Raw genomic sequence first — 23,085 nt, 5'->3', positions numbered from 1 at the left:
GTGTGTGTCATGCTTTGTTGGTGAGTAATGTAGAATATGAGCTGGTATTGACAACAGAGTAGCCTACATAATTGACTGGATAATTTTACTTTTATTCAGTCCCTTCTGTATAAAAAAAACATTGATATCCAAAATAAACTTCTGATTAGTGAATAGTTCGCACACCTAATCTGCATTATAACCTAAGCTCCTTGTGTGTGTGTGTGTGTGTCTGTCTGTCTGTCTGTCTGTCTGTAAGATGACCCAGGATGCCTGACTGGAGTTGCACAACACTGTTTTGGATACCAATACAATAATTTCAGTAATTGGTTTGTTTAGGCCTATATACAGGGTATTTTTAAAATAACTTTGGCTAGCAGATAGTTATAGTGTTTGTGTCATGTTGCTAGCTGTACACACATACTCATAGAATGAGGAGTCAAGACATGTCTAACATCTTTTTTTTATCTCCTTTTAGAAAAGAACAAGGAGAATAATTGTGCTTAACTGGTGAGTAAAGGAGAATGTGTGCTGGTATTGACAACATAATACATCATTGACTGGATAATTTTACTTTTATTCAGTCCCTTCTGTATAATCACCAAACATTTACACATTGATGTACAAAAAACACATATCGTAAGTGAATAGTTTGCACCCCTAATTTGCATTATGCCCAGGGGGCAAAGTAGGTTTGTAGACATGGAATGTTGTAAAAGTTTTTTCACCAGAAAGTATATGTAGGGCATTCAAGGATCACAACCTGGGTGGACAACCTGGTAATAGCAAATCAGGGCCATGGTTTAAGGCGAGAGACTGCAGGTGAATGGGGTAACATATTTAATGTATAGATATCACAAAACTTTACCAGTGGATTACTGACATTAGAACAATTACTTTTTGTATTTTTGTTTTTTAAGAAATGTTTGAATAAATATGAAAATCTGGCAATACAGAACAGATTTTGGATACAGCCTTTTTTATTCTAAAAAACTGAATAATACTATACTAGGTCTTAAAATCTATTTTTGTGTTTTTAAGAACAGAATGTCTGACAAATCAGAGTAAGAATGATTATTGAAAGTTTAGTTAACTTCTTTAGAAGTTGGGAATACTGGAAAAAAAAATGTTGAGATAATGTCCTGACTCCCATTGTCTGTCTGTCCATCATAGGAGAGGCATCCCTTTCATTGTTACTGAGGCAAATAGCTTTTTGTGATATCCAACTAAACTTTCAATAATCATTCTTTGCACTATACCAAAGGTTATTGCAGAAGGATTTGCTCATATGTTGTTCATTGTCTTATTTATGAAACATTTTCTTCTTAAAAACATGATCAAAATGCATTGTTATGACCTGTATATAGTGTTTCTCTATTTATATATAAAAAAGGCTGTATCCAAAATCTGTTCTGTAATGACTTTGGACATATTGTAAAAACGAAATAATATAAATTTGACCTCTGGCTTTACCCAACATCCAGATAATGGATTTTTAAAGAGATGCAAATATACACATACAGTCCCCTCCAATAGTATTGGAACGGTGAGGCCAATTACTTTATTTTTGCTGTAGACTGGAAACATTTGGGTTTGACACCAAACGATGAATATGAGACTAGATCAACATTTCAGGTTTCATTTCCAGGTATTCACATCTGGATCCGATACACAACTTAGAAGATAGCATTTTTTGAAAAGGAACACCACATTTTTAGGCGAGCAGAAGTATAGGAACAGATAGACTTTAAATAAATTAAAGTGAATAAAACGTAATATGTTGTCGCAAATCCATTGCTTGCAATAACTGCATCAAGCCTGTGACCCAGTGACATCACCAAACTTTTACATTCTTCTTTTGTGATGCTTTTCCAGGCTTTCAATGCAGCCTCATTCAGTTGCTGTTTGTGTTAGGGGGTTACTCTCTTAAGTCTCCTCTTTGGCAGGTAAAATGCATGCTCTATAGGGTTTAAGTCTGGAGATTGACATGGCCAGTCTATAACCTTCCACTTCTTGCCCCTGATTAACTCCTTTGTTGTGTTTTGGATCATTATCTTGATGCATGATGGAGGATCTTCCAATCAGTTTGGTTGCATCTTTCCTTAAATTGGCAGACAAAATGTTTCTGTAGACTTAGGTTGCGTTCCGAATCGCATACTCTTTCTTTTTTCTATTCTACATACTACATCCGACGATAAAAAGAATCTAGTTAGGATGCAGTAGACATACTATTGGGACATACTTTTCTCTCTTATTTCATCATAACATTGCGCCTTGATCTTGCCTCTTGCTTTTATATCCGTCGCATCCCCGTTTGTTTTCATAACATGGACCTATAGGCTTCGTCGATGTTACGTCACTTCACGTGCGCACTGGATTGTGGGTCAGAATCGCCCAAATAGGATGCACTTTTCAACACTAACAATCTTGGCCGCATGAAGTAGACCATCCGGGTATTCTAACCATCCTAAATCTGGCCACAAGAATCGGGACATCCTAAATCTTTTTTCTACATACTATATAGTAGAAAGTATGCGATTCGGAACGCAACCATAGAGTTCATTTTGCTGTTGCCATCATGTGTTACATCATCAATGAAGATTAATGAGCCCATCCGAGAAGAAGCCATGCAAGCCCAAGCCATGACATTGCCTCCACCGTGTTTCACAGATGAGCTTGTATGTTTGGGATTATGAGCAGATTCTTTCTTTCTCTAAACTTTAGCCTTTCCATCACTTTGGTAAAGGTGCATCTTGACAACAACACAGTAACACATGATGGCAACAGCAAAATGAACTCAGAAGTATACAGGAACATTTTGTCTGCCAATTTAAAGAAAGATGCAACCAAACTGATTGGAAGATCCTTCATCATGCAGCAAGATAATGATCCAAAAAAAACTGCAAAAACAACAGAGGAGTTCATCAGGGGCAAAGAAATGTGAGGGGTGTACACACACACACACACACACACACACACTCACACACATATATATGTGGGGGTTTGTGGACGTATTACCTGCTGCTACTTCACACTCCATCCTCACACTGGGCCTCATTGCATCCAACGAGCGCATGCATATGGCTATTATAATTTATATACTACACATAATATACTCTGGCTTTACCCAACATCTAGATAATTGATTTTTAAAGAGATGCAAATATACACATAATGAGTTGGATATTGCAAATGTGCATATTTATTCGAACCTTTCTGAAAAAAATACAGAAAATAATTGTTCTGTCAGTAATCAACTGGCAACATTTCATGGTTTAAGATAAACCCTCTTGCTTTCCAGTACGTAGCTCACCAGATTGTAATCCTTGAGGGTCCTAGATATTATTTATAGAGAACAACCTTTTACAACAATCCATGTCTGTTTTCTGAAAAAAGGGTGTTTTGCCCCCTGGGTATTATTAACCTAAGCTCCTTCATGGACAAAATTAGGACTGTATCAACAAATCCATAAACATCAATTTATAAAAGTTTCATTATTGATTCATTGTGTCGCATGATAAGAGTGGAGATAGATAATACACAAACAAAGCATGATGTCTGCATCACTGCTTCAGTGTCCCACCACCTGTCCACTACTGCTACAGGGGCTGGCAGTGCAATGACAGCGCTGAGCCAGCCATGTGTATTAGCTTATTATTTAATTTAACACGCTAGTGTACTGATAGTAGGAAGTTACCAAGACGTCCCACCACAGTGAAAAGCAGGACCAATTTACACTTGATTTGTACCTGTTCTTCATGAACAGCTTTTTGATAAGAGTGTAATGAGTTAAGTCGCTGGCAGCGGGCTGTGTGTTTGCAGATAATGTATGTGTGTCTCTCTCACATACGCTCCCTGCTGTCAAACAGAGAAACCGAGAGCGACGTGGATGATAGGCAGCCATATAGACCTACTAGGTATTCAGTCCAACACCTGTTGTTCAGCAGTTTATGTGGTGGCACCCACCCGCTCTATTCATTAACTAAATGCTGTTTAACAGTGGCGCAGCACCGTTCCTTAACATAGGGAAAAGACTGTTACTGCTCAATGAAATAAAGATAATTTGCTGACTAATTGTATTGTAAAAACAAAACAATATAGAATATTTGATCTATTATGGCCAGCCCTACATGCAATTAGGCAACTATTTCTGCAATTGCTAGGAAGAATGTATTTCAAATTAATAATTGTTTTCCACTCTCTGTTTTCCAGACGCCTGGTCTTGTACCCTGACTCTACCATCCCAACCCCCAACCCCTTTGACCGCTTCTTGTTGCAGATTCACAGTCTGGGCAAGCGGTCGCTTTCTGCTCTGTCTGTACTCTCTGCTAAATCTGTCTTCTCTCTCCCTGTGTCACGCTCTGACTGAGAAGTACTAGTCAGTATTCCCGGGGACATTCAGATCTACCTCCCCAAAGCTTGCTTGCTCTCTCTACCCTTGTATCAAAATCCAGATTTCTCTCTTCTTTTATTCACCTCTGACTGAGTCTGAGACTAGTCAGTTTGCAGAAAAAAACCTTTGAAGCAAATCTTTTTGACGCAAACCTTTTTTGAAGCAAAACTTTTTGACGCAAACCTTTCTCAAACCTTTTGAGAAAAAACCTTTCTCAAACGTTTTCAGAAAAAACCTTTGATAAGCAAACCTTTTGAGAACTTTGAACCTTTGAGAAATCAGAGACCATGCCAAAAAAAGGAAAGAAATCTCAAGCTTCAAAAGTACGCTGGCTGAAGTTAAGTGAGTTTCTATCCTCAAAACAAGCTGAACCTGTGGAACATTCTGATCCTTACAGCAACAGAGAGGTAAATGTTTCTGAGCCTTCTAATGCTAATGTGACATGTGAGTTAGCATCCCGCAGCCAGAACCATTATACATATCATGATGCCAACAACAGTCAGTGCTCCTGTAACTCTGCAACATTTTTAGCTTTCCTGCACGAGTTAAGTCACCTTAAAAGCGCAGACCTTGATCTTGTTTTAGATCGTGGCTATTCAATGTATGTGGAAACAGTGGAACAGTTGATAAAAGATGGAAGGATAGTTCATGGACATTTGAATAGAGATGAAATTCCTGAGGTTGTACGTGGCTACAGACTGCATCACATAATGACAAAATGTAACTCAATGTATGGAATGTTTACATCTACTCCTGCAGAAGGCGACTTCTTAAACCTTTCAGACGGACTTCAGTGCTTGACATCTGGAGTGAACTTCGCTCTGTTGGTAATGAGCCATGTCTTCATTGCTGTTTTCCGAGACCAGCAAGCAAGGTATGGATTTTTTGACCCACACACAAGACGACCTGATGGCCTTCCCATTGGCCCAGACAGTACTGGAACAGCTGTCATGTTCACTTTCAACCATTTAAGAGATCTGCAAACCAAACTTTGCACAATCTTTACCTTGTTAGGCACCAGCCCAGAGGCTCCTTATGAACTAATCCCTGTGCTTTTTCAGAGTGTAGATGAAGCCTCTGTGAATGAAAATGTTGTTCACGTAAACTCTAATGCAGACACTGCTGTTTTACACACGAGGGGGCATATCGATAACACTACGGTCAGTGTTACACAGCCTGACATTGAAATGTCTTTGCCGTCAAGCTCAGTTACAGAGTCTACACCCTGTGCTGACATGCAATCAGATGTGGTTGTTCAAAGTGTAGAGGAAATCTCTGTAGAAGAAAATGTGGCTCATGTCGATGCAAATGCAGAAGTTTCACACATGAGGGAGCAGAACGTTCACACTATTTCCAGTGTAACACAGCCTGAAACTGAGATGTTGTTGCCATCATGCTCAGATACAGCCTATACCCCCTATGCAGACGTTACATCAGATTCAAGTGAATTAATACATGTGTGTAGCAATGCAGGTTCAGAATGTTATACATTAGATAATCCAGAAAAGGACCACAGAGCTATACCAAATCTATCTAAACTTCCCAAACATGCAAGGATAAAGTATAAAAGAAGAATGATGGCTGCAGAGAAGGCAAAGGCAAAACATGACAAAAACACTGAAACTCCCCTCCAAAAGAAAAAGAGGAAAGAGAGGGAAAGGTACGCTAAAGAAGTGAGCAAATCCCATGACAATTCTTACAGAAAAAGAAAGAAGTCCTACACAACTTCTCGCTATCAACACGACTCCGACTTCCGGCAGAGGCAGAAGCATAACTTAACAAATCGTTACAGGCAAGACGAAAGATTTAAGGACAAGCGAAGGTCGTATATAACCAATCGTTACAGGCAAAGCGAAAGCTTTAAGCAGAAGCAGAGGTCGTATATAACCAACCGTTACAGGCAAAGCGAAAGCTTTAAGCAGAAGCAAAGGTCGTATATAACCAACCGTTACAGGCAAAGCGAAAGCTTTAAGGACAAGCAAAGGTCGTATATAACCAACCGTTACAGGCAAAGTGAAAGCTTCAAGCAGAAGCAGAGGTCATACACATGCACCCGCTATCGCTTAGATGCTCGTTTCAGACAAACTAAAAAGTCTAATGTAACCACTCGTTATGCAAAGGACCCTGCATTTAGAGCCAGACAGAAAGAAACAATGAGACAACGCATGAGAAACAAATACCAAAGCAATCGTGCATTTGGAATGACTCATCGCATGAACTGTGCGATGAGAATAAGACAAAAATACAGACGCATGCAAAGAAGGCAAAACCAAAGGGATGACAGTCCTATTAGAGATTCTATGGATGACAGTCTCATTAGAGATGCGATGGAAGACATGCAGATGCGAGATGCTATAGAAGTTTTTCGATCCAATATCAAAAAGGCCCCAATACATGGCTGCACGTGCTGCCATCGATCTTTGTTTCCAAATCAAGTGAAATGTTGCAATAGATCAAAGTACAATACAAATCCACTTGTTGCTCAAACCTGCCTGACAGGGAAGTTTGTTCATGTCTGTACTGATGAGTGTCAAAATGCTCAACAATGCACAGTACCAGCTGAAAGAAAAAAAGAGTGGATCTGTCACACTTGCCATGAGCACCTTAAAACTGGAAGTATGCCACCACTTGCCATAGCTAACAATCTAGAACTAGCAGATATTCCCACTGAACTCTGTGATTTAAACATTTTGGAGAGGCATCTCATTTCCAAATGCATAACATTCGCCAAAATTATCCCACTCCCGAAGGGAGGTCAGCGCCAGATTTGTGGAAACTTGGTCTGCGTCCCATCAGAAGTACAAGAAACGGTAAATGCCTTACCGAGACTAAGAAGTGAGTCTCAGGTCATGAGAGTTAAACTTAAGAGGAAATTGTGCTATACCGGCCATCAACTTTACCAAAGTGTAACATGGACTAAACTAGTGAGGGCTTTGCTTAAACTAAAAGAGGTCCATCCGCAGTATACTGACATAACAATCCGAGATGAGGAAGAGCTTTGTGACCCATTAATTGATGAGGAAGCAAATGACTCGGATGAGGAAAACATGGATGATACGGACTATAATGTTGAAGATATGATGGAAATTGACAGCTTTGAGAACGATGCACTCTTTGAGGCAGAAATGGATTCTGAGAACGATGAACAGGATACAAATAGTCAGTTGTCTGATGGTCAGCAACCACAGCAGCAGTCTGAAAATATTGAACAGGAGAGTGATGAACCTAATGGCGCCGTTGCTCTCGAGTCATGTCTACAACCAACTGATTTGACAGATGAAATATTAAGTTTTAGTGAGGGAATCTACTCGGTTGCACCCGCTGAGGGAAACAAACCAGTAAGCTTTTTCAAAACTCCTAACCTAGAGGCAATGGCTTTTCCCGTTCAGTTTCCCACTGGTAAAAACACTCTAGACGAAAACCGTCGCAAAACAATAACACCCTGCAGTTATTTCAAAACTAGACTTTGCTGTGCAGACAACCGTTTTGCTAGGGATACAAACTATCTCTTTTTCGCTCAGTTTGTAAGCGAAATACATCAGGCCACTTCCAGCATGTCAATACAGCTGCGTAAAGCAAAACCTTTTACACGAGATGGTCGCAAAATAACCAATGCAATGTTGCAGAACAAGCATGAGGTTGAAAAACTTGTGCGTAACAAAGATGCAATCCGATTCATGACACCACTCAGAGGCTCCCCCGCGTTTTGGGAGAAGACGACCAAAGATTTATTCTCGATGATTCGTCAGATGGGGACGCCAACATTCTTTCTTACATTTTCTGCTGCTGAAATGCGCTGGAAAGAGGTTATTACAGCCATTAAAGCTCAACAAGGCGAACAAGTGAATTTTGATGCACTCGATTGGCAGGCGAAAGCGTCCATCTTAAGATCAAACCCGGTGACCTCTATGCGACTTTTTGACAAACGTGTTGAGGCTCTGTTCAGAGATTTGATACTGTCACCCGCTCAACCCATCGGTAAAGTGGTGGACTGGTTTTTGAGATTGGAATTTCAGCACCGTGGAAGCCCACACATACACTGTCTCGTATGGGTAGAAGGAGCTCCTGTGTTTGAAGAAGACTCTGATCAGACGGTTTGTGATTTCGTTTCCAAATACATCACAGCTCAGTTGCCTGATCCAAACACACAACCTGAACTGCACAAAAAAGTTACAGAAGTTCAGATGCACAGCAAAACACATTCAAAGACATGTGTTAAATATTCCAATGCCAACTGCCGTTTTGGATTTCCTAAAATCCCAGCCCCAGAAACCATGATAATACGATCTAAAGTATTGGAAGATGAAGATGAGAGAGAGTTGGTGGCAATAAGAAAGCTCAACGCACTAAAGCGGTTAAACGATGTAGCTGAGAGCGCATCTCTGACTTTAGAACAGATGTTGGCGTCATGTGACCTCACGGTTGAGGAATACATAGAATGCCTGTGTATTAAAGCCAAAGCAAGTGAGGTGGTTCTAAAGCGTGATCCAAAAGACTCGTGGGTAAATGGATACAATCCTGCCCTCCTTGAAGCCTGGGATGCTAATTTAGATATACAGTTCATTCTCAACCCTTACTCGTGTATCATGTACATCTGCAGCTACATCAGCAAAGCTGAACACGGTTTAAGTGAATACCTCAAATCAATGATTCAAAATTCAAGTCATGAAAATGTAAATGAGAGCGATGAGATGAAACTGGTAATGCAGGCGTACTCTAAGAAAAGAGAGGTCAGTGCTCAAGAGTGTGTGGCCCGTGCATGTGGTCTACGCATGAAACAGTGTTCACGCCAGGTCATATTTGTACAGACTGATGACAACGCGCTAAAAATGAGTTACCCCATGTCCTTCCTAGAGAACAGAACGCCAGACTCTGTTAATTTGTGGATGAACGGATTACCTGACAAGTACCAATGCAGACCAGAAACTCCAGACTTTGAGGCAATGTGCTTGGCCGATTTTGCTTCCACTTGTAGAATTGTCTATGGCAAACAGGCAAAAGGTCCCAACGTAGTGCCCCTACTGAATGAGATGGGATTTGTTCAGAGAAGAACAAACGGTAAACCCGCTGTTATTAAATATCGTTGTTTCTCACAGGAGAAGAATCCTGAGGAATTTCACGGCACATTACTAAAGCTTTACGTCCCGTATCGCGCACAGACGGAGCTAAAATCCATACACTACCCCACCAACCAGTCCTTCCACGAACGTGCTGGCATTTGGATACGAGGTACAGAGCGCCCTGAGATGGTGTCTTGTGTCGTGAAACGAAACCGAGAAAAATATGAAAAACACAGGGAAGACATTGATAGTGCCATCGCAGAGTTTGAACAGAATGGTGTTATAATAAACGAATGGTGTAATCTGGCTCCCGAATGTGAACTACAAAGGTTAGAATGCATTGAGGAACTTGAAGCAAGACCAGCTGATGAGGATAACGTGCAAGAGAACGTGCCGGACTATAATCTGAGGACAGAAAACAGACCAGAAGTTGCCATCATGAGAGAAGCCCCTGAGATAGATCCCGCAATGTTGCGGCAAATGTATCAAAATTTAAACCAAAAGCAAGCGTCCGTTTTCTACGCCATCAGAGACTGGAGCATAAAACGCGTCTGTGGTTTAAATGTGGAACCGTTCTTCTATTTCATTAACGGTGGTGCTGGAACAGGCAAGTCTCATCTTATCAAATGCATCCACGCAGAAGCATCCAAAATATTGTCTAGGCTTCCACGTAATGCAGAGGAATCGGACATGTCAAAACCTACCGTCCTGTTAACCGCGTTTACTGGCACCGCCGCTTTCAACATTTCAGGCACAACATTGCATTGTCTCCTAAAGCTGCCGAGAAGTTTAAAGCCTCCGTTCAATGGTCTTGGTAATAAACTAGATGAAGTCAGGGCAGAGCTTTCAAATGCAGAGATACTCATAATTGATGAAATCAGTATGGTTTCAAAGTCTCTCTTTGCCTATGTCGATGCCAGATTGAAACAAATCAAAGGAAATCACAGACCTTTCGGTGGGATGTGTGTCCTCGCCGTGGGTGATTTCAATCAGCTCCCTCCTGTTCGACAGTCTAAACCGTTGTGCGTCTATGATCCAACTCAGATCGACCTCTGGCGCGACCAATTTCAGATTATCACGTTGACTGAGATTATGCGTCAGAAAGACGACGTCCCATTTGCTGAGATGCTGAACCGCATCCGCGTTAAAGAGAAGGAAGAGGCATTATCCAACCAAGACAAAGCTTTGCTTTCACAGGCTGTCGCTGATCCGGCACACTGTCCAAAAGACATACTCCACGTCTTCGCTACAAATAAACAGGTTGATGCACATAATTCGACATCACTAGAGCGGTTTCACTCTGACATCATAAAGATAGATGCAGACGACTATCGAAAAGATCCCAGAACTGGTAGAATGGCGAGAGAAGCTACACCTTTTAAAGGGGACAATAAAGAGTTACCTGACTCAATTAAAGTTGCTTTAGGCGCTCGTGTCATGCTTACAAGAAATATCAACGTGCAGTCTGGTCTCTGCAATGGAACATTTGCATGTATTGCGAAAATAGTGACCAGTGATGGCGGTAGTGCTTCACACGTCAACAAACTTGGACTAGAACTAGATGTGGCAAGAAATCCCAGCAATATCAGTGCAGCTGATAATATTGTGTACATTGATAGAGATGAAGAAAAACTGAAGCAAAAGGGAGTGGTCCGCAGGCAGTTTCCTTTAAAACTTGCGTTTGCTTGTACAATACACAAGGTTCAAGGCATGACAAGGTCCTCCGCCGCAGTCTCACTAAAAAGCATCTTTGAGCCAGGCATGGCCTATGTTGCTCTCAGCAGAGTTACTTCCCTCAGTGGACTTCATATTCTAGATTTTGATGAGACAAAAATATATGCTAATCCACAAGTCAAAATAGGTCTTGCAGCCATGGCAGAAGCTTCATTTGAACATTTAATGCCTCTACTGAATGTCACAGCGACATTAAACAGGCCAGTTATTCTCACCGTCATCCACCACAACACAGAAGGACTTCCGTCTCACATCGCTGATATCAAGAGTCACCATGAACTTCACCTTGCTGATGTCCTGTGTCTAACAGAAACTCACTTACAAGGATCATTTGTCGCTCAAAGTCTCCATTTACAAGGGTACAAGATGTTCAATCGCAACCGAAATGTCTCGTACACAAACTTTCCTGACATGGTTCGCAAAAATGGTGGCGGAGTCGCTATCTATGTAAAAGACCATATACAAGTCCGTGAAAAGCAGTACGTACACAATGCTACTGACATTGAGTTTACAGTTGTCAAGCTTGAAGCCCCATTCAATGCGCTGATCGCTGCTGTTTACAAGCCTCCAAGCTACAGCATACACTCATTCCTTTCCAACTTGCAAAGCCTCTTGGATTCGCTAGAAATTATGGATCATCATCCAATCATAGTCTGCGGAGATTTTAATGAAAATCTGTTGTCCGGAGCAAGCAAGCCGATCCTTGAACTGTTTCAGTCAAAAGGTTACGAGCAACTTATCACAGCCGCTACCACCGACAAAAATACACTCTTGGACCACATTTACATCTCTCGACCACAGTGCTGTCTGCATTCTGGCTTGCTCCAAACTTACTACAGTTACCACAATCCTGTGTACTGTACGATTACCTCAGAAATATTGGAAATGTAAATTGAGAGTATATAACCTGGGTAACCATTGCTAAGTTTAACAAAACTAAGTATTGTGTAATGCATTGATGATTGTAAATCGACTTATTACTTAACATAACATATTACTTGAACAAAACTTAATCCAGAAAAATACTAAATAAAAAAAAAACTAATACATTTGTGGGTGGGATTGTCCTTGTCAGCCAAGCTGTAAAATCTGCTTCGGCTGTTCCAGCCTTTTACAGGCTGGGAGGGAGGGTGGGATGGAGGGACAATCTCACTCAAGATAAATATCAACATGCTTCATTCTAGAAACTTCATTCAAACTTTAAGATCTTCAACAACTTCACCACGTCTGCTTTTATTCAACATTTTCAAAATAAATCCTAACTTCAAAATTCGTCAACATTTCATTAAAAATGATGCAACATTTAAAATCGCTTCTTCTCACTCATACTTCTTCCCCTAAACTTCATTCAACCAATATCCAACCAGCGTCATTTGCAACCGATGACTAAATATTCAATTATATTGTGGGTGGCAAAGCTTAAATAATCCAACTACTACGTATTGAAAAATGGTCGACCCTTTTAAATTGTGAATAAACAATTCTCCCAATATATATATATATATATACATATATATTTATACATATAAAATATAATGGCAGTCCTGAGAAGTGGACAGGAAACTACAAGTAAGTGCTGGTAACTAAGGCATAACTTTGATCATTATCAGTAATTGCGGGAAGTTGTAATGATTCATTATTGCTCCTGCTGCACTCTACATTACTGCTATTTAATACATTTCTTTTTTGTCTGTATATTTGTCTACATAAGTGCCCCACAGTTGTCACTCGGGAGGCCCCTCAGCTCAGAAGTTACACCAGAGTTCTAGAAACACCAACATTGGGCTTCACAGCAGACCTGACAGACATCTACTCAAGGCAGAGAGACCAACCACAGATGTCTGCAAAGCCCTTCATAGTTCTCTGGAACAGTGCCATGTATGTGACTACATATTTTTTTATATTAGTGTTGTATTAAAATCCTCTGCATGTCTATGCTGATTTGGTTGTTGTCACTGTCCGCAGTATTCATTGTAAGTAACATAGAATGCACATTTGGGTTTGGTTTCAGGCTGAGAGGCGGTTGTGATGGATCTGCATCGAGGAAACATGGTGAGACTGGGGCAACAGGAAAATCTAGTGGCAATCAACCCGAGTGGTCATCTTGACCTGGAACAAAGCATTTTGTAAGTAAACTTTCTTTATCTAATGTACCTGTACCTCAAACCATCAGTGACACTCACAATGTGAAAAACATGAAATGATCAATTGCTTCTGATTTTTTCTCACTTGATCTGTGCCAGGCTGAGTCGTCAGCACCATGGAGAGGTCAACTCAAGGCAGTAAAAGACACTTCAACTCTCTGCTTCAAAAACGTAAGTAGATTATATTTAATGCTTTTTTACGCAAACATTTGAACTTGTGTGTTCTACAAGTGATTTAATTAATGTTTTATTATAACATTTACCCCTCATCTTTACAGCAAACTACTCTGAGAGTCTTCTGCAGCAGTATCCTGGAGTCCTCAACTCAACAAAAAAAAGATGCTTCCTGTTAGCTGTCCATCCAGATGGCCACATGACCAACCATCCCATAGGAGAGAATCATATGGACTGAGGAAAAGCAGATAAGGGGCAGGCAGTGCGGCTCCACAACTCTTTACTGAGCATGTAAGAAGATACTTATAAGATTTGACCTTGCTTCTTATGTAAGTGATTAAATGCATATTTGGTTATTTGGTCTTATTGTAAAACATTTTTCTGTTGTTGATCTTCTCTACAGCAATTTCCTTTGGGAGTCCATCTGCTCAACAGAAACAGTCGCTGCCCTTCATCATCTGGCCACTGGAAGAATGACTTGAAGAAGAGACAGTTTCCTTTCCGCTAACCACCGTACAAAGATACACATTGTGTCATCCACATTAGCTACACTGTGCACAAGACTTTCAGACAATCACAGATTCAAACATTAACTAGTCTGTCACACGCAGTCGTCCTGGTAGGGGATCTCTCAAAGACTTGGCCTACCTAAAGGTTTCTTCAATTTTTTTTTTTTCCCTGATAAAGGTTTTTAAGAAGTTTTTCCTGACATGCTTTGAGGGTGTAAGGCTGTAAATATTATATCGGCAGACTTTTATATTTTCCTTTTTCTATGGGGTTAACATTTTTCATGTAACAATAACATTTTAATAAATGGTGAATTAACAGAAATATTCCAACAGACTTTATCTGATTTACTTTGAAGGTGGGCATTATTCAATGTCTCAATGCATTTGTATATGTTTGCATATATGCATAGAGGGTAGCCTACAATGTAACATATATTGGAACGAACATTTTTTACACCTGTTGATTTGATTACACCACTCTATCTTAAGAGGTCAATAAGATTATCATCAATATCCTTTCTGAAATGTTCTGTGTACAGGTTTATCATAAAATAACTGGGACATGAAGGTAAAGTGATAGCAAAAAAGGTCTGAAAAAATACAAGGTTCTTTTAGTTATCAAATTTAAATATTGCGGTTTAAAATAATGATGTAGTGAAATTTTATTTTATGGTGAGAAATAAACACTGAACAAACTAGTGTCTCACTATGTTTCTTCCCGTTTCCGTCTGACGAGGGCAAGTCTTTCAGACTCACGGTTTGCGAGATAGAAGTAGCAGTTTGGAATATATAGCACCATAGGAATATATAGGTTTCTTTATAAATTAGACCTGGTCTCTGTTTTTAGCACAGGATTGGTGGTATAGTGGTTAAAGCCTTGGTCTTGTAATCAGAAAATCACAGGATTGAATCCAGCTTGTGGAATAACATTTTCTACTTATATCATTGTGTGAAGTGGAACATGTCTCATGCTAAGTGTAGATGACACATGAGGTAGAGCTGTTTACCCCGAACAATTTTATTTATTGTTTACCCTGAACTAAAAGTTGGCGGTTCAAGCCCCGGTTACAGCTACATTTTAGACTTACACGGATTTTCTTTTAACTTTGCACAGATGTTTATTATGACTCAATTATGACCTCAGAGTAGTTTAGAGGTCAAATTTCAAGGTCATAATTCATTCATTTTTCATTCATTTTTCATACATTGTATCATTCAATCATTCTGTTGATTCAGATATATTCATCCTTCGTTCTTCATCAACATTCAGCAGTGAAGGGTCAAATTCAGCATCAGCTTCAGCATCAGCGTCAGCATTCACACCGCAATTTCTTCAAGGAATTGCAATTCTAGTTTGTGTTAATATAAGTGTTAAATCGCTCTTTATTCATACAGTGATCACTTACATATAATGTGCGCGTTTCATAAAGCCGATCTCTCAGTCAGCTGCTCTGCATGTAATCGGCAAATAAACTTATTGGAGGATCCCGAAATTTATATCCAATCACAAGAGAGAACGCTACAAACCGACACCCGTCTCACTCCATGGTCTCACTGCCGGTGCACGCCAGAGCGACAGATGGGTGAATGTTTATGCGCCTACAATGGCGGAGCAGGTAAAAATCCTTCCCAATGTCTGTTTTGATGGTTTTTATCATGTTTTTATCACACTTATGGATCTGAGATGATGCTAGATAACTCGCTGCTTGGAGACCGCAGTGCATTAATGTGGTGACGTAGGGACGAGCGAGGGGACTGCTAACTGCAGTAACTGACAGGAAGTTAGCTAAAAGAACCATTCCGCTTACAGCACCTTTAATAAGTCAATGCAGTAACAATGACAGGACGAGGAACATCAATTCAAATCATCGCTGAAAAAAAAGCTGTGTGTGTGTGTGTGTGTGTGTGTGTGTGTGTGTGTGTGTGCTATGTAAACGGCTAAGTAACAAACGGGTCCACTGTAGCTATAGCAACATACCCGTTTACAGAACCAAGCTGTTTCTTTTATATGTTTAAAGGTGCAGTGTGTAATATGACATCATCAAGAAAGTTCTAGAATGCAACACTCCCTGGGTAACCCCAACCCTTTAGAATAATAACAGAAGCTACAGTGGCCTTCAAGGACAAGAACAATTCTACATTTTAAACAATGCACCTGATGAAATTCCAACTAACACTTTAAAGATGGCGGCACTAGGCCTTGGTCCAAAATATGCAGAAATATTGAGATATATGTGACCCTTTCTAAGGGAAAAAAATAATAATTCAAAACATTTTTTTCAGCTATTATGCACTAAATTAAATGTACTTATGGATATTATAATTACTTTCTACAAAATCTGCTAGGAAATAAAACCCAAAATTCTACACACTGCAGGTTTAAATAAACTACTGCATCCACATCATAAGAATACTTTTCCTATTGTCCATAAATGCTCACTCCCCTTACAGCAGAGAGCAGCACACTGTTATAATCACGTACGATTATATAATCTCTAATATCTGACTGAGGGGAGGCTGGGATCACCTGTGTCACAATCATCCCACACAGTTAATTGCAGGTATTTGGAGGCCACAGCTGCAACCTGCACATTATATTATTATAATAATCCATTGGGCTGAACCCGGTGGAGCTATTTATAGCAACTTCACCTGCATGTAATGTGTGTGCGCTGAAAACAATACAGTGTTAATACACAGCCTGTCATGGTCTGTCTTTGTCCTGTCTTGTTTTGGTGTTTCCTGTTTTATTTTGGTACGTCTGTCTTGTTCCTCCCCATGTCCTGTCAAGTTTCCCTCCTGTGTGATTACTGCTCCCTTCCCTAATGTGTTTCACCCTGTCCCTCGTTGTCTACCCTGTCTTGTGTGTGTCTATATAACTCCCAGTGTTTCTTTGTTCCCTGTCCGAGCATTGTACCTGTTGGTGAGTCTGTCCCTGTATGTTCCTGTGTATGTTCTGTGTCTCCTGTTCTCCTGGACTTTTTGCCTGTTGGCCTTTTTGTTACATTTTTGGACAATAAATAATCTTCTAGTTTAACTTTCTGCATCTGGGTCCTACTTGCCTGCCTGTCTGCCACTTACCGTAACACAGCCTTGGCTCTGGAAATGGGTATGTTGCTATCTATGGTGGACCCCCAATCCCCCCAATCCCCCCCTTTCTCCACCTTGGCAAAATCATCAGTGCAAATAATGCTATTGTTACATAGTTTTTCTTAATTTATTTTATTTTTATTTATTTAGTATTCTTTCGGACAATTCCACACAATACACCATTTTCTCTTGCAAATATTCATACATCATACTTTGTGTTGTCCGAAGGGAGACGGAAGAAGCCAAAGGCTTATCAGGTCCCGCCCCCATAAAATGCCTTTGCTGTGGGTCCCTCACCCTTGCGTAATAAAAACACTACCGCTTTTGTCCAAAGGGGGTGCAAAAAAGAACAAAATGAAAGTTCCTCATAGAAGCTTTAAAATGTACCTTTAAGGCCTACTTCACCGGTGGGAATATGAAGGTGTATTGAACTCGGAGATCCTATGAAGTATAAATGTGCAAAAATAATTGAAATCGGATCATCTTAGCCTGAGAAAAGGCAGAAAGAGTGTTTTATGGTCTCAGTCAGTGCGTTTACATGCAGACTCATAATCGGGTAACTAAACGAATAAGACTTCAACAGGACTTTTAAACTGCATGTAAACACCTTTATCCGATCTACTTCGCACACAAATCGGCACAATAACGGACAAGAGATGTCGGATAAGAACACCTAGATAAGTCGTTCGTTGTCGGCATTCTCTCTGCATGTATACAGGGATCGGACATCGCTTATCGGACTTCTCGTTCTGTGCTTGTGTGCCTGCGCGTGATAGGCTACACCCATGGCTACACCATGGGTTATTGACGGAAGAGAACCGGACGTGGCTCTTTCAACACTTGTTGAAAGCATGGTTGAAAGGGCTACAGCGCCACCTAGCATAGTGGAGACAGCCATGCATTGGACATTTATCCGATATCTGAAAGGCCATGTAAACTCAGACAAGTGACATGGTCCGTTCGAGTGTCTTGTTCGATATATGTGATAATCTAATCTAGTTGTGCCATGGAAACGCACTGACTGTCTAACCCTACAGTTTCCTTCTTGTGACATCACAGTAAGGGTTAGGATTAACAGGACAGCTGGGCCAAGGGAAGACTAAGGGAAGACTGAGGGAAGAAAAACCTCATTCATTATATTATAATAGTGATTTTATAATGATAGAACGCTGGTTCCGTGTGGGTGAAGTATTCCTTTAATCAAAGTCTGACAAAAGGCAGAATGGGTGTTTTATTGTGAACTAGATAGAACTTGTAGTGCGTTCAGTCACTCCGAGTCCTTATCAAAGTGAAAAAAAATAAAAAATACCGTCAGCAGGATTTAATTACTTAGAAGATTTTGCACAGCTGTCTTGTAGAGAGAGAGAGAGAGAGAGAGAGAGAGAGAGAGAGAGAAAGAGACAGACAGAGAGAGGGAGAGAGAGACAGAGACAGAGACAGAGACAGACAGAGAGAGAGAGAGAGAGAGAGAGAGAGAGAGACAGAGACAGACAGAGAGAGAGAGAGAGAGAGAGAGAGACAGAGACAGAGACAGAGACAGACAGAGAGAGGGAGAGAGAGAGACAGAGACAGAGACAGACAGAGAGAGAGAGAGAGAGAGAGAGAGAGAGAGAGATTGAAGTTCTGGTAAGTGTAACTAAACTTGTTTCATTTAGGGATGAGGTGTGTAGGCTCAATTTGACAGTGAGGTGTTGATATGTGACCCGTATGTGTTGGTCAGATCATTATCCCAAATCTTAGGAAACACCATCTGGGTTTTATAGTGACAAGCGTGGTGCTCACTCAGGATTTCCTTTTCGCATGGGGCATTAATTTCACAACAAGCGTAGGAATCCGATGTATTTAAAATACTGCTGTACAAGTTAGAAGGACTCCCGCTGCATCTCAGTTGAATGCAAAGGTGGAGTCAGTGATTCTGGAGAACGCTTGTCATCAAATATCACTTTTTATCAAAATCAGTGAATATCTCCTCGTGATCCGCTACCTGTCTGTACTGTGTGTGCTGTTGTGGAATTGTTTATTACAGTCATAATAATTATGTGTTTATATAGACTAGTGCCATCTTGACTCTAAATATTCGTAAGTTAATCAACAAAAGTTCTGACCTGACCTTATGGTGAAGGTTGTTATGTTCTGAGATACTCAAACTGCGTAAGAAATGTATGTTTTGACCCAGATGGCTCCTGAGAACTATGTCTGTAAGATAACTAACAATTCTCTGGCTGAGGAGAATCTTGTACGTAGGCTGGAATGTTCGTGCGTAATTAGATTTCACTATGACTTCTCTGTATGACCGCCTATCGTGGGTCATTTCACACAATCCCATTGCTTGATTGTTGTCTTGACTCATGTTTGCAAACATTAAAGATCTGTTCTATTTTTGTATTCAAACATTGTGTCACCTCGTATTAATTGACTAAATTCTCATCTTTTAAAGGTTGATATTTCAATTCCATGACAGTGCGTTGAAAAAATAAAATCAGGGGGTAATACACAGCCTAGGCTCTGTAATGGGTTTATAAACAAGAGGGGGGGAGGGGTCCACCATAGATAGCAACATACCCGTTTACAGAGCCTAGGCTGTGTATTAACACTGTATTTTTTTCAGCGCACACACATTAGCGGATTGTGAGGAGCTATTCAATGATTTTCTCAACGTATAAAATGTTCATCTTTACCCTGTATTATTGAATTGAACTTAAAATGTGTCTGTAAAATGCCTATTACCCTGCGTTCCAAATCATACTCTTTATTTTTCCTTCACTACATACTAAAGTACAGAAGAGTTTTAGGGCCACAGACAGGAGAGAGAAAAAAAAATCAGATAAGGAAGATTTTTTTTTTCATTATGTCAAGAAATGTCTAGAATAAAGACGAATACTCCAAAATGCTATTGGAGTTAGTGGGGCATTTATGTATTTTCAGCATACTACAATTGACGTGCATGTAATTGGGACATCCTAAATCCTTTTCTGGCATACTAAATAGTAGGGAAGTATGGGGATTGGAAAGGCAGGGTGAGTTTTCCTATCCCACTTCCCTCTGTCTCCTGTCATAACTGAGTTGGAGTTAACAGTTAAGATCAATAAAAGAATTCCACCTTTAGCCCGGCTTGACTTGGTTCAGTCTATATGGATTAGATTAACACACACACACACACACACACACACACACTAACACGCACACACACACTAACACGCACACACACACACACACTAACACGCACACACACACACACACACACAGATGAAAATGTTTTACGACCCCTGCGGTGAAACCCTTTCATCCCTGTAGCAGGCGATACATCACGGACCGGAGCAGGTGGTCATAAAAACTACCTGTGTGTGTGTGTGTGTGTGTGTGTGTGTGTGTGTGTGTGTGTGTGTGTGTGTGTGTGTGTGTGTGTGTGTGTGTGTGTGTGTGTGTGTGTGTGTGTGTGTGTGTGTGTGTTGCTGCAGGGTGGGAATACATGGACGTGCTTGAAGTGTGTTTTTCGGGGATAAAAGAAAAATAGCTGTTGTGTTTTTCTATCTGATCCTCATGCATTTTAAAGACACAGTGTGTGTGTGTGTGTGTGTGTGTGTGTGTGTGTGTGTGTGTGTGTGTGTGTGTGTGTGTATGTGGCCATTCAGAGGCACGACTCACATTATACATCTAAAGTCTCAATGCAACTGAGAGGAAAGAAACTGCAGTATGACTGAATGAACAAACACTGGTTGGATGTTGATTTAAATAAAACTGTTTTTTAAACCTGCAGTGTGTAGAATTTTGGGTTTTATTTCCTAGCAGATTTTGTAGAAAGTAATTATAATATCCATAAGTACATTTAATTTAGTGCATAATAGCTGATTTTTTTTTTTTTTATTATTATTTTTCCCCTTAGAAAGGGTCTCATATATGTCCATATTTCTGCATATTTTGGACCAAGGCCTAGTGCCACCATCTTGAAAGTGTCATAGTTGGAATGTCATCAGGTGCATTGTTTAACATTTAGAATTGTTCTTGTCCTTGAAGGCCACTGTAGCTTCTGTTATTATTCTAAAGGGGTGGGGTTACCCAGGGAGCGTTGCATTCTAGAACTTTGTAGAACTTACTTGATGATGTCATATTACACACTGCACCTTTAAATGTTTTACTGAATACAGCCATGAATAAGAATGAGTGTTGTGAAAAAGTACAACAACTGAATTAACTTTTAAAGGTGGAGTTAGTGATTCTGGAGAACGCTTGTTGTCAAAATCATTTTTTGCCGAAATCAGTGACCATGTCACTTCACGATCCGCTATACTTGTCTGTACTGTGTGTGTGCTGAAACAACATAGTGTTAATACACAGACTAGGCTCTGTAAACTGGTAAATAAACTAAAGGGCCCACCGTATAGCTATAGCAACACATCAGTAAAAGGCCTTCACCTCTTGAACTGTAGAAGCTTTTTTTAAAGGTCACATATTATGCTAAATGCACTTTTTAAATGTGTTCTAACATATCCTTGGGTCCACGGTGTGCCTAGAGACTGCCAAAATATTTAAAAAAATAACAATCCCCCCTTTCTGAAACCCCCACCCCTCCCCCCCAATATACTCCAGTCAGAATTTTCCCCTTTTCTGACCTCACAAACTGGAAAGCCAGAAGCTTCCACTGTGCAGCCCACACCCCTATTTCTTATTGGTCCATGGCCCTGACAGACAGAGGGCGAGGCGTATCTGGCTTCACTTCCGGACAGGGGGCGGGGGGAGCTCAAAGATTGTATATTTACGAGGGGAGCTGCAGCTCTTTTTAAAAAAATAGGCCATTGTGAGATTAGCTGAACATCAGCATAGTACAATAAATTATCTGAAAGTTTTTTTCAGCAAACAATTAAAGAAAAACGTATTAGGGACCACTAAGACCATATAATATGGTGTATAATAGTACCGAAAAGTGTATAATATGGGAGCTTTAAACTATATGTGTTTGTGTCTGTGTGTGTGTGTGTTTGTGTGTGCGTGTGCGTGTGTGTGTGTGTGTGTCTGTGTTTGTCTGTGTCTGTGTCTGTGTGTGTGTGTGTGTGTGTCTGCGTCTGTGTTTGTGTGTGTGTGTGTGTGTGTGTGTGTGTGTGTGTCTGTCTGTGTTTGTGTCTGTCTGCGTCTGTGTGTGTGTGTGTGTACTGTAGAAGCGTTTTTTTTTCAAACAGTATCCCTACCTGCGTGGTTCGTCCCTCCAGCCCTGTGGTCGGACAGCGAACAGGGCTTTGGGTAAACCTTCCAGGCCCAACCCGGACAGCGCCGGCCCCACGGCAAACCACATGTGACTGGGTCCCGCCTGGCCTGCTGCCACGGCCGCACGGAAGATCAACCCAGCCTCCTCGAGGTTACAATACAGCAGACGCACCTGGGGGGGGGGGAGGGGAGGGAGGGCGAGGAGGGGGAGGAGAGGGGGGAGGGAGGAGAGGAAGGGGGAGAGAGAGGGGGAGGGTGGGGAGGAGAGGGGGGGAGAGAGGGGGTGGGGAGAGAGAGGGGAGGAGAGAGAGTAAGTTATTATGTTGGTTGGTTAGTAAGGCCTTATCTATATAGTTAAGAACCTGGGGGAGAGAGAGAGAGAGAGAGACAGAGAGACAGAGAGTACAGCAGACCTACAGGGAGGGGGGAGGGAGAGAGGGGGGAGAGAGAGGGAGGAGAGTGGGGGAAGAGAGAGAGGGGGAGAGAGATAGGGGGGGAGGGGGAGAGAGAGGGGGGAGAGAGAGGGGGAGAGAGATAGGGGGGAGAGATGGGGGGAGGGGGGCGAGGGGGAGGGGTGGGGAGGACAGGGGGGGCGAGGGGGGGGGAAGAGAGGGAGGGGGGGAGAGAGAGGGAGGGGGGAGAGAGAGGGAGAGAGAGATGGGGGGAGGGGGGGAGAGAGAGAGTGGGGAGAGGGGTGAGAGAGGGGCGGGGAGAGAGAGGGGGGAGAGGGAGGGAGGAGGGGGGAGAGAGAGAGAGAGTGAGTTATTAAGTTGGTTGGTTAGTAAGGCCTTATCTATAGTTAT

The 23,085-nt window shown here is 41.2% G+C and overlaps 1 long non-coding RNA gene across 2 annotated transcripts; it reads left to right on the top strand.

Annotated features, from left to right (window-relative positions):
- Positions 1 to 455: 455 nt before the first annotated feature.
- LOC307263703 lies at positions 456 to 14,624 on the top strand. Of its 2 annotated transcripts, XR_013845287.1 has the most exons (8): positions 456 to 489; positions 4,192 to 4,779; positions 5,132 to 5,246; positions 12,878 to 13,044; positions 13,178 to 13,292; positions 13,410 to 13,481; positions 13,589 to 13,775; positions 13,888 to 14,624. It is a non-coding gene; the product is annotated as an uncharacterized lncRNA (long non-coding RNA). The 2 variants fall into 2 exon arrangements; XR_013845288.1 differs by lacking the exons at positions 456 to 489; positions 4,192 to 4,779; positions 5,132 to 5,246 and having other exon boundaries at positions 12,273 to 13,044.
- Positions 14,625 to 23,085: the final 8,461 nt, after the last annotated feature.

The sequence above is a fragment of the Ammodytes marinus genome (assembly GCF_949987685.1).
Source record: "Ammodytes marinus genome assembly, chromosome: 17".
Lineage (NCBI taxonomy): Eukaryota > Metazoa > Chordata > Actinopteri > Uranoscopiformes > Ammodytidae > Ammodytes > Ammodytes marinus.
This window is presented reverse-complemented; position numbering and strand designations above follow the sequence as displayed.